Source organism: Equus przewalskii, chromosome 3 (genome assembly GCF_037783145.1).
Source record: "Equus przewalskii isolate Varuska chromosome 3, EquPr2, whole genome shotgun sequence".
NCBI lineage: Eukaryota > Metazoa > Chordata > Mammalia > Perissodactyla > Equidae > Equus > Equus przewalskii.
Genome location: NC_091833.1, coordinates 78,092,984 through 78,100,495, shown reverse-complemented (window position 1 = coordinate 78,100,495; position 7,512 = coordinate 78,092,984). Strand labels below are relative to the sequence as shown.

The 7,512-nt window shown below is 57.7% G+C and overlaps 1 protein-coding gene across 5 annotated transcripts in view; it reads left to right on the top strand.

Moving 5' to 3' along the window:
* The first annotated feature begins 702 nt into the window (after nucleotides 1-702).
* Nucleotides 703-7,512, top strand: part of PDGFRA (platelet derived growth factor receptor alpha) — a 44,264-nt gene continuing 37,454 nt past the window's right edge. The window contains exons 1-2 of one of the 5 annotated variants that reach the window (XM_070612895.1): nucleotides 787-1,001; nucleotides 1,928-2,166. The gene's annotated coding sequence lies outside the window, so the exon portion shown is untranslated. Of the gene's footprint in view, nucleotides 1,002-1,902; nucleotides 2,167-3,628; nucleotides 3,840-4,618; nucleotides 4,751-7,512 lie in introns of those variants that run through there. The other 4 variants (XM_070612896.1, XM_008522198.2, XM_008522200.2 and 1 more) reach the window with 4 other exon arrangements.

Here is a 7,512-nt window from a genome sequence, read left to right as displayed (position 1 = left end):
CAGGCTTGCGGTAGACGATTCCCCAAACGCCCGAGCCTGAGCCTTTTTGTGTGCGTGACAGAAGCCAGGGCAACCTCGCCCAGATAACCCCGAAAACAAAGGCACAACAAGATAAGTGGCTCCAAGGGAGTAAAGGTCGTTCTGTCGGAGGATGTCCCAAACTTACGCAGACCCTCAATTCTTTTACCCTCTTTCAAAACCTTTACAAAACAAAACCCCCCATCATCTTCATATTGGACTCAACAGTTTGCCTAATCCCATTAAAGGATTAGAAACTACACGGCACTTTTCCCTAAAAAAACCCAGGTTCAAAACGACACCACCGCTTGGAGACCTCTCCCGAAGGCCCCACTTCTAGTTGGGCTAGGAATTTCTACAGAAGGGACACTTTTCAATTCCACATTTATATTCTCTCTGGGCATTAACTGCAATTTTACGTGTTCTTTTTTTTTTCCTTTCGAAGAGAATACATAGCAATATAGCAGCGTAGGAAAATATCCTCCATATCAAGAGGCAAACTCATTCTGGAAATGATGGGCAGCTTGTAGTTTCCCCAACCTCTTTCCCGGCAGAGCATCAACACCGCCCCCTTCCACCACCCCCACCCCATCTGGTCTGCTTCTCCCCGCCCCCCAGTTGTTGTCGAAGTCTGGGGGTTGGGGCTGGACCCCCTGATTGCGTAAGAGCAAAAAGCGAAGGCGCAATCTGGAGGCTGGGAGATTCAGAGCGCACAGAGTTCGAGGGAAACTTTTATTTTGAAGAGGCCAAGGGAGGGGGGGGGCTTCATTTCCTGACAGCTATTTACTTAGAGCAAATGATTAGTTTTAGAAGGATGGACTATAACATTGAATCAATTACAAAAAGCGGTTTTTGAGCCCATTACAGTTGGAGCTAGAGGGAGAGAAACAGAGGAGGGGACTCCAGGAGAGGACTGGAGGCCGTGGACACACTTTTTACTCCATATGTAGGATTTTCATTGCGAATTGACAGAGAAGGAGAAGGTAAGGGAGGAGAAAAAATGATTTTTGCTTCTAAGACAAGTCCCTGATCAGGCCCTCTGGGCTGGAAGTGAAGTAACTTCACTCAAACTTTGGGCGATGAGAAAAAAAAAATTGGAATTGAATTCTAGCAGTGTGTCTAGAGAGTAATTTATTTTGAATAAACTTCACTTGGAGGGAAGATAACCATAGAGTTCGAAAGTCTAGGGATTTTAAAAAAACACATTTTCCAGACCTATTTTTAAAAGCAGTGTTTTTCTAACAACTCTATGGCCTCCCAAAGAAATTGTTCAGGCTTACATTTTTGAGGTTTCTTTTAGGGTTGGGGGTGGTATTCGTGTATACTGGGACCAGCACCAAGTAATGCTGGGAGTGGGGGCAGAGGTGTTTGCCCTCTTCTTGGCAGTGGGTCCTGGAAGGCGACAGGTTTTTAATGAGTATTTTCATTCCTCGCCCGCGGTTTGGCGGGACAGCGCTGCAGCCGGTGGTGTGGAGCGCGGCTGGAGGACCGGGGGAGGTGGGGAGAGAGGAGCATCGAGTGGGGCGCGGAGGGGGTTGCGGGGAGAGGAGGCGTGAAAGGCTCGGCTGGAGACGGCTGGACCTTGGGTGCCCGCCGGGTGCACATGGCGCCGGCCGAGGGCGCGTAATTACTGGACGGCGCTGCGCCGGGTGCGAGCTGGGGCCAGACGCAGCACAACCGTGGCGGCTGCAAGATAAGCAGACGCGGCGCGGACTTGGGGAGCTCCCTAGTGGTTTGTGGGATCAGGGAAGTGCGAGGGAGAGCGGGCGCCGGCCCCGCAGTGCGCTCGGGTTGCGCGCCCCAGCGCGGGGGCGACGGCGGCGCGGGCGGGCGGGCAGGCAGGCGGTCTGGAGTAATGACAAACACATTTGGCCTCGAGTAAAGAAGTCATCGTCGCCTCGCATTCCAGCAACTGGGATTTGAGGAATTTCGAACTGCGCTCCAAGGGGCCCTCATTGTGCGCTGTGGTCCCCACCCCCACCCGTCTCGGAGCGCCCCCTTCCTCGGTGAAATCGTTTCTGCAAAGCCCCGGGGCTCTGCTACTGCCCAGTCCCGGCCGCAGGAAGGAAGGAAGGAAGGTCGCCAGAAAAGTGCTGAACTTCTAGGGGAAGTTAAGGACGACTCGAAACGGAGAAACTTGGTTCCCAGGTGAGAAAGCAAGGTGGGAGAGAACCTCCCACACTTCCTCCCTCCAGGCACCCGAGCCCTGGACCCGCCTCGCGTGCCCCTTTCCGCGCGGGGATGCGTGGCACTCGCCGCCTGCGCTCGCCCTGCCTGCTTCATCCTCTCCAGTGCCCCCTTTCTCTATTCCACTCCCTGTGTCGGCCTCCCTGCCCGCTCCCTAGCCGTCTCCTCGCGCCCCTCCTTCCTCCGCCGTCTATCCCCATGGAAATCGGCTTTTACACGTGAGATTAACTTCTCCCGGCAGCGCCAGGGGAGCGGGCGGCGTCCTCTTGGCTCGGAAACTACTGGGATCAGCGGTTCTGTTCGGAAAGGGTCGCGGCCAGCTCTAAGCGAGAGGGAGTGTGGCCCGACCCGAGTGCGGCTGCCCGAGGGGGCCAGGAGCCCCGGCCGCCTGGCCAGGTGTGCGGAGCTGCCAGTGGCCTGGCCTCGCGTCTCTGCTGGGAAGGAATTGCTGGGCTGTCTGTCCGTCCGCTGTCGGTGTCTCCCGCAACCAGAGCGCCGGTCCTGCACTTTGCTCCAGCCCTGGCTAAGACCTCAGGATGTGCAGAAAGAATGCCTGGAAGGACTTGCCACTCACTCCTCCGAGGGTGAGAGGCAAACCTGGGCTGGAGAGGTGGTGTGGATGGCCCTTACCAGGTGCCGACTGCCCCGCGCCAGCCGAGCTGCCTGGAAAAGCCCGGGGCTGGGCAGTGTGGGAAATGGCTTTTTGGCTCCGCAGCCGAATTGCTCAACATTTTGGACCGACTCGCTTCGCCTCTGTCGCTGCCGACCAGAACCAGACAGTCTTTTAGAGCAGAGAGAGCCATCCAGGGCAAACGGGGCACGACAGTCAGCCGCGCAGCTCATCAGACTAACAACTCAGAGCCCAGCGAGACCCCCGGGCGGCTGGAGGGGAGGAAGGGGCGTCCCCGGCGTGCGCACCCCATCCGCTGCCGCGCTGGCTCGGGTTTTTACGTCCACCACACTCCTCCAAACCCCGTCTGACCCGCCCGGACCCTGTTTTGCGTCCCTTTCCTCTTTTCCTTCACCCTCGGCTTCCTTCTTTCCACAATCCTCACGACACAGGGGGCCCTTCCTCCGCTCCCCGACAAGCGAGGGCCCGACAAGCCTCGCTTTGACGATGCCCTGGTCAGTCCCTGCTTGCACAGTCTTGCTTTTGGTTTGACTCAAGTGTAGCTGGGCTCCAGGATTGGAGTCCCGAGAGCGAAGGGGAAGGCAGAAAGAGGAGGTGGGGGGAGGCACCGGGAGGGAGCCCGTAGCTGACCCTCGGCCCTTGCACCAGACTTTAGACAGACCAAGAGGGACCCGAAGCAGAGCCCCGGCTCCTGGCCCCAGGTCCACTTTCCTCCCGGGGCGCGGGCTGGGAGGGGTGTAGGGGGAGGGGCATCGGGCCGGGCTTTCCAGCTGCAAACGCGTCTGGCGCCGAGGCGGGCCCGTTTTGTGCCTCCTGGGGACCGGCCGTGGGCGGCGCGCAGCGCCGAGACGCGTTCTGGGGACGTGGTGGCCAGCGTCTTCCTGCAGATCCCAGCGGGTGGGACTCCCTCTGGCCTCCGGGGAGCTGCGACGGGGTTACATGTTGCTGATGGAAAAGTGGCAATTCTGGGGGAAAAGCTAAAAGCCTGCTCGGTGACCTAAAGGTGCGGCTCTCGGCGTCCCTCGCGTCCAGCCTCGCGGGGTCCGCGCGCAGCATCAGCCGTCGGGGCTAGAGTTGGGGGAGGTCTTGAGGGCGCGCCCCCCGCGTGGGATGTAGGGTCGGGGCAAATTGCTTTTCCCCACCGCGCCCTAGTCCAGGCTCTGCCGGTGCTTGTCTTTTGCTGAAGTGGCTCGGCGGCATTTCCTTTTGTTTTAAACTGAACAGTGAGCCAGGGATCAGTTGGAAATGTAGATTGGAGGGGATAAAGAGGACCTCGGATTTGGGGCGCTTCCTTCCCTGCCTGCCGCAGTTTTCCGCTTCCCCGTGAAAGGGGGGCGAAGGGCGCAGGCAGGCGCTAGTGGGCACTGGGCAGCCACGGCAGAGGCGAGCGTCGGGCAAGCGGGGGGCACCGGGGATGCGGGGTTCTTAAAGCCGAAGGGGCGCCGTCTCGGCTCGCCCCGGCCTTCTCCGCTAGCAGCTGCCCGCGGCTGTGTCGCTTTCGGGCCCATAGGAGGCGCTGGCGCGCGACTGTAACCCTAAACCCCCCCGGCCCCTCTCCCTCCACCCTGCCCGGCCCCTCTCAGGTCTCAGCTGAAAACAATACAAACGCCGAGCGTCGCGCCTGGGGCGCAGCGGCCGCTGCAGCTCTGAGGCCAGGACCGCGGCGGGCAGGGGCGCGTGAACCCCGGAACGGGCGGTCGTCGCCACCACCGCGGAGGGGACCGAGCCGCCGGGGGCGTGGAGGCGGCGGGAGGGGGAGCGGCCCGCGCCGTGTTCGTGGGGGTGTGGCGGGGCAGGAGGCCGAACGGGGCAGCGCGGAACCTCCCCGGCGGAGGTGGGCGAGCGGCGGTCCCGGCTGCGCTGTCGGGGACCCGGAGGCTGAGCGGCAGGCGGGCGAGCCAGCGAGCGAGCCGGGTAAGATGCGCGGGGCGGCCGCGCCCTCTAGCGGGCTCCCGGGGCGCGGTCCCCTCTCCGGCAGCCTCGGGCGGTCGGCGCCGCTGAGGAGCGCGGCGCAGAGACCCGGGGGCTCAGAGCCACTCACCTGGGTCACCTTCCCCTCTTCGGGAGACCTCGAATAGACGCCTCGCAGGCACTGTGTGGGCCCAAGGGGCGCTGGGTGGGCGAGAGGGGGGCGGAGGTCCCCGGGTTTGGGGATGAGAGAGGGGGTGTCATAACCATTAGATGTGGGAGAAGCGGAGGAGGCGGAGGTTGGAGGGTCCCGGGCGCTGTCGGAGGAGGAGTGGCCGACTTTTGTTTCCAAGCCCCTCGCACGTTCTCCTGCGGCGCAGGCGGCCTCTTGCTGTTTGTTTGTTTACGACCCTGCCTTATTGTGCAACGGGAACAGTCGTTTCCAATCAGCCCGCGGTTCTCGGGCTGCGCAGCCGTCGCGGCCCCCGCCGGGCGGGTTTACGAGGGGTGACAATGGTGTGCGAACAGATTGGGCAGCGCGGCCGGGCAGCGGCGTCGCGGCCCCCACCCGTCGCGGCCCAGGTGGTCTCCCTCCTCCGAGTGGGCGGAAGCTCCGAGAGGGGCAGAACCCTGAGCACCCCCAGCCTCCTCTTGAGCGGCTTTTCCTGCTGACCTTCTGCGGCCTGGAATGGCAGCGTCGCTTTCCTGGCTCCCGAGGCCCCGCTGCCCCAGCGGATCCGCTCCCAGAGAAGATGGTGATGGTGATGGCGATGGTGTCTGTCCCTCGCCGAATTCTCCTGGGGCCCCGCGGAGAGAGAGTTAAGCATTTTCGGCAGCAGTTTCCCTATTCCTGCTTCCATTCTGCGGGCTTTGAACTGAGGTCACCACGAAGCCTAAAAGTACAATCCAAGAAAGGAAGAGATTGGAAGTTAAGATTTGGGACATAAATTTTTAGCACAGAACTTCTGCGGCGTTGCGTCCCCGCAAACTCTGGGTCCCAGGTCCTCGGGCCAACACTGCCATCTGCTGGTCATACCTGAGAACTGCAACGACCCTCTGCGGGGAATGGGTCGTGGCGTCAGGAAGATGCGGTTTTTCGCCAGCTAGGACCAAGTGACAGATGTTGACTGGTGTTCTTTTCCTATGAAGCTGCGAGAATCATTTATTTTTGTGGACTTTCGTGTAGTCTTTCGCGTTAGTTGTTAATCCTTTGCATTTATGTAATGAGCAAAGCGCTGATCTACCACATCCGATTATTTCTGAGGGTACTTGCATTTCCCTTTATGACTGAAGTCCCAGTGTCAGGGGCTTGGTGATCTGGAACTCAAGTCTACTAAAAGCTGCTGCACCTAAGGTTGTCCCATTAGGAGCCACACCAGTTTGGTGACAATTAAAAGAAGTGTCACTTTAGTCTCCCATGGTTAAATATCTGGTGCGGGGAGAGCAGAAGGGTTTATGAGCTCAGATTGTCCCATAAAATGCTCCCGTGTAAAAATACTCCAGCCCCCACCCATCACTGGAATGTCTAATGGAGCTCAGGGAGCTCAAAATAACAGAACAGGCTCTGGTGGGGTGCAGATCCTGGTAAACACAGCCTCGGTGAAGTTGCCACCAGTGTAGACCAGCATTTGGATCCCCTGGGCTGAAGTTACGAGACTGAGGAGAACATTTGTCACAGGGAAAAAAACAGGATATGTAATTTTCACAGTTAGAATTAACTTAGGAGAGCTGAAATTAACTGACCCTCGGAAATCTGAATCCTGGAGTCATCAGTGGCTTTGGGACTGTGAGAGAGTCTCGTGTGGCCTTTAATCATGCCAGGGTGGGGTGAAATTCAATATTCAGTGGCTGTGCAGCAGGATGCATTGTGCGGTTGGTGATCGGGGAGCTGGCTCTCTGGGTTCATGCGAAGAATGTTGTGCTCTTACATCTGGAAATTGCTCTCGTGTCGCTTGCTCTCTGTTTACTGTCTAGCATGTTGTCTTCGATGATAGAGTCACGATTAATGGCTCTTCACTTCTGTTTGCAGGGACAGAGATGGCAACCTGTTAGTGGCTGCAAACAGATTTGTTTCTCTGTTTATGTGACTGTATCTTGTGGTTCAACTTAAAGTAGTCCTGATAGCTACACCAGGCTGTCACAGAATCCGAGTTCAGATCTGCTTCTCCACTGTGCAAGTGATGCAGAGCAAGTCGAATGGCCTCTGGGGCCTGACTTTCTCAGTAGGTAGAAATTGAAGTAGCCACTCTGAGGTCCCTCTCATCTAAAACATCTTAGGAGGCTGCAGAAAAAAGAGTCTGTATGAAAACCAATAGCTGCAGTTTCTGAAGCACTTGCCATGAAGCTATGTAATGTAGTCTTTACAACATTGTGGTAAGGCAGGCCAGGACGTCAGGCGTTATTGGTCCTGATTTACAGAAGAAGAGACTGAGGTTCAGAGAGGTGGACTTGTCAGATATGAGATCAGAGCCCAGTCCGATGCCATGTTCATCATATCTTTTGAGAGAAGGACAAGAGAATGGGGGACAGAACCACAAGTCACTTGCCTGAGGGTGGACGTGGCAGAGATCTCTTCCCCCTTTGTGTCTCTGACTTGTGGCAATGCTTTCTGAGTTGTGATTATAGAGGAAGTCCAACACAGATTGGCATGAGAGAAATGATGATTTTTTTTTTAGAAAGCTTTGGATGAAGTCCATCGTTCCTCCGTGCAAAGTGGTTTGTTCTTGCTGACTCATGAAGTGCCGTGTGTCTCTGAAGTTGTAACCTCA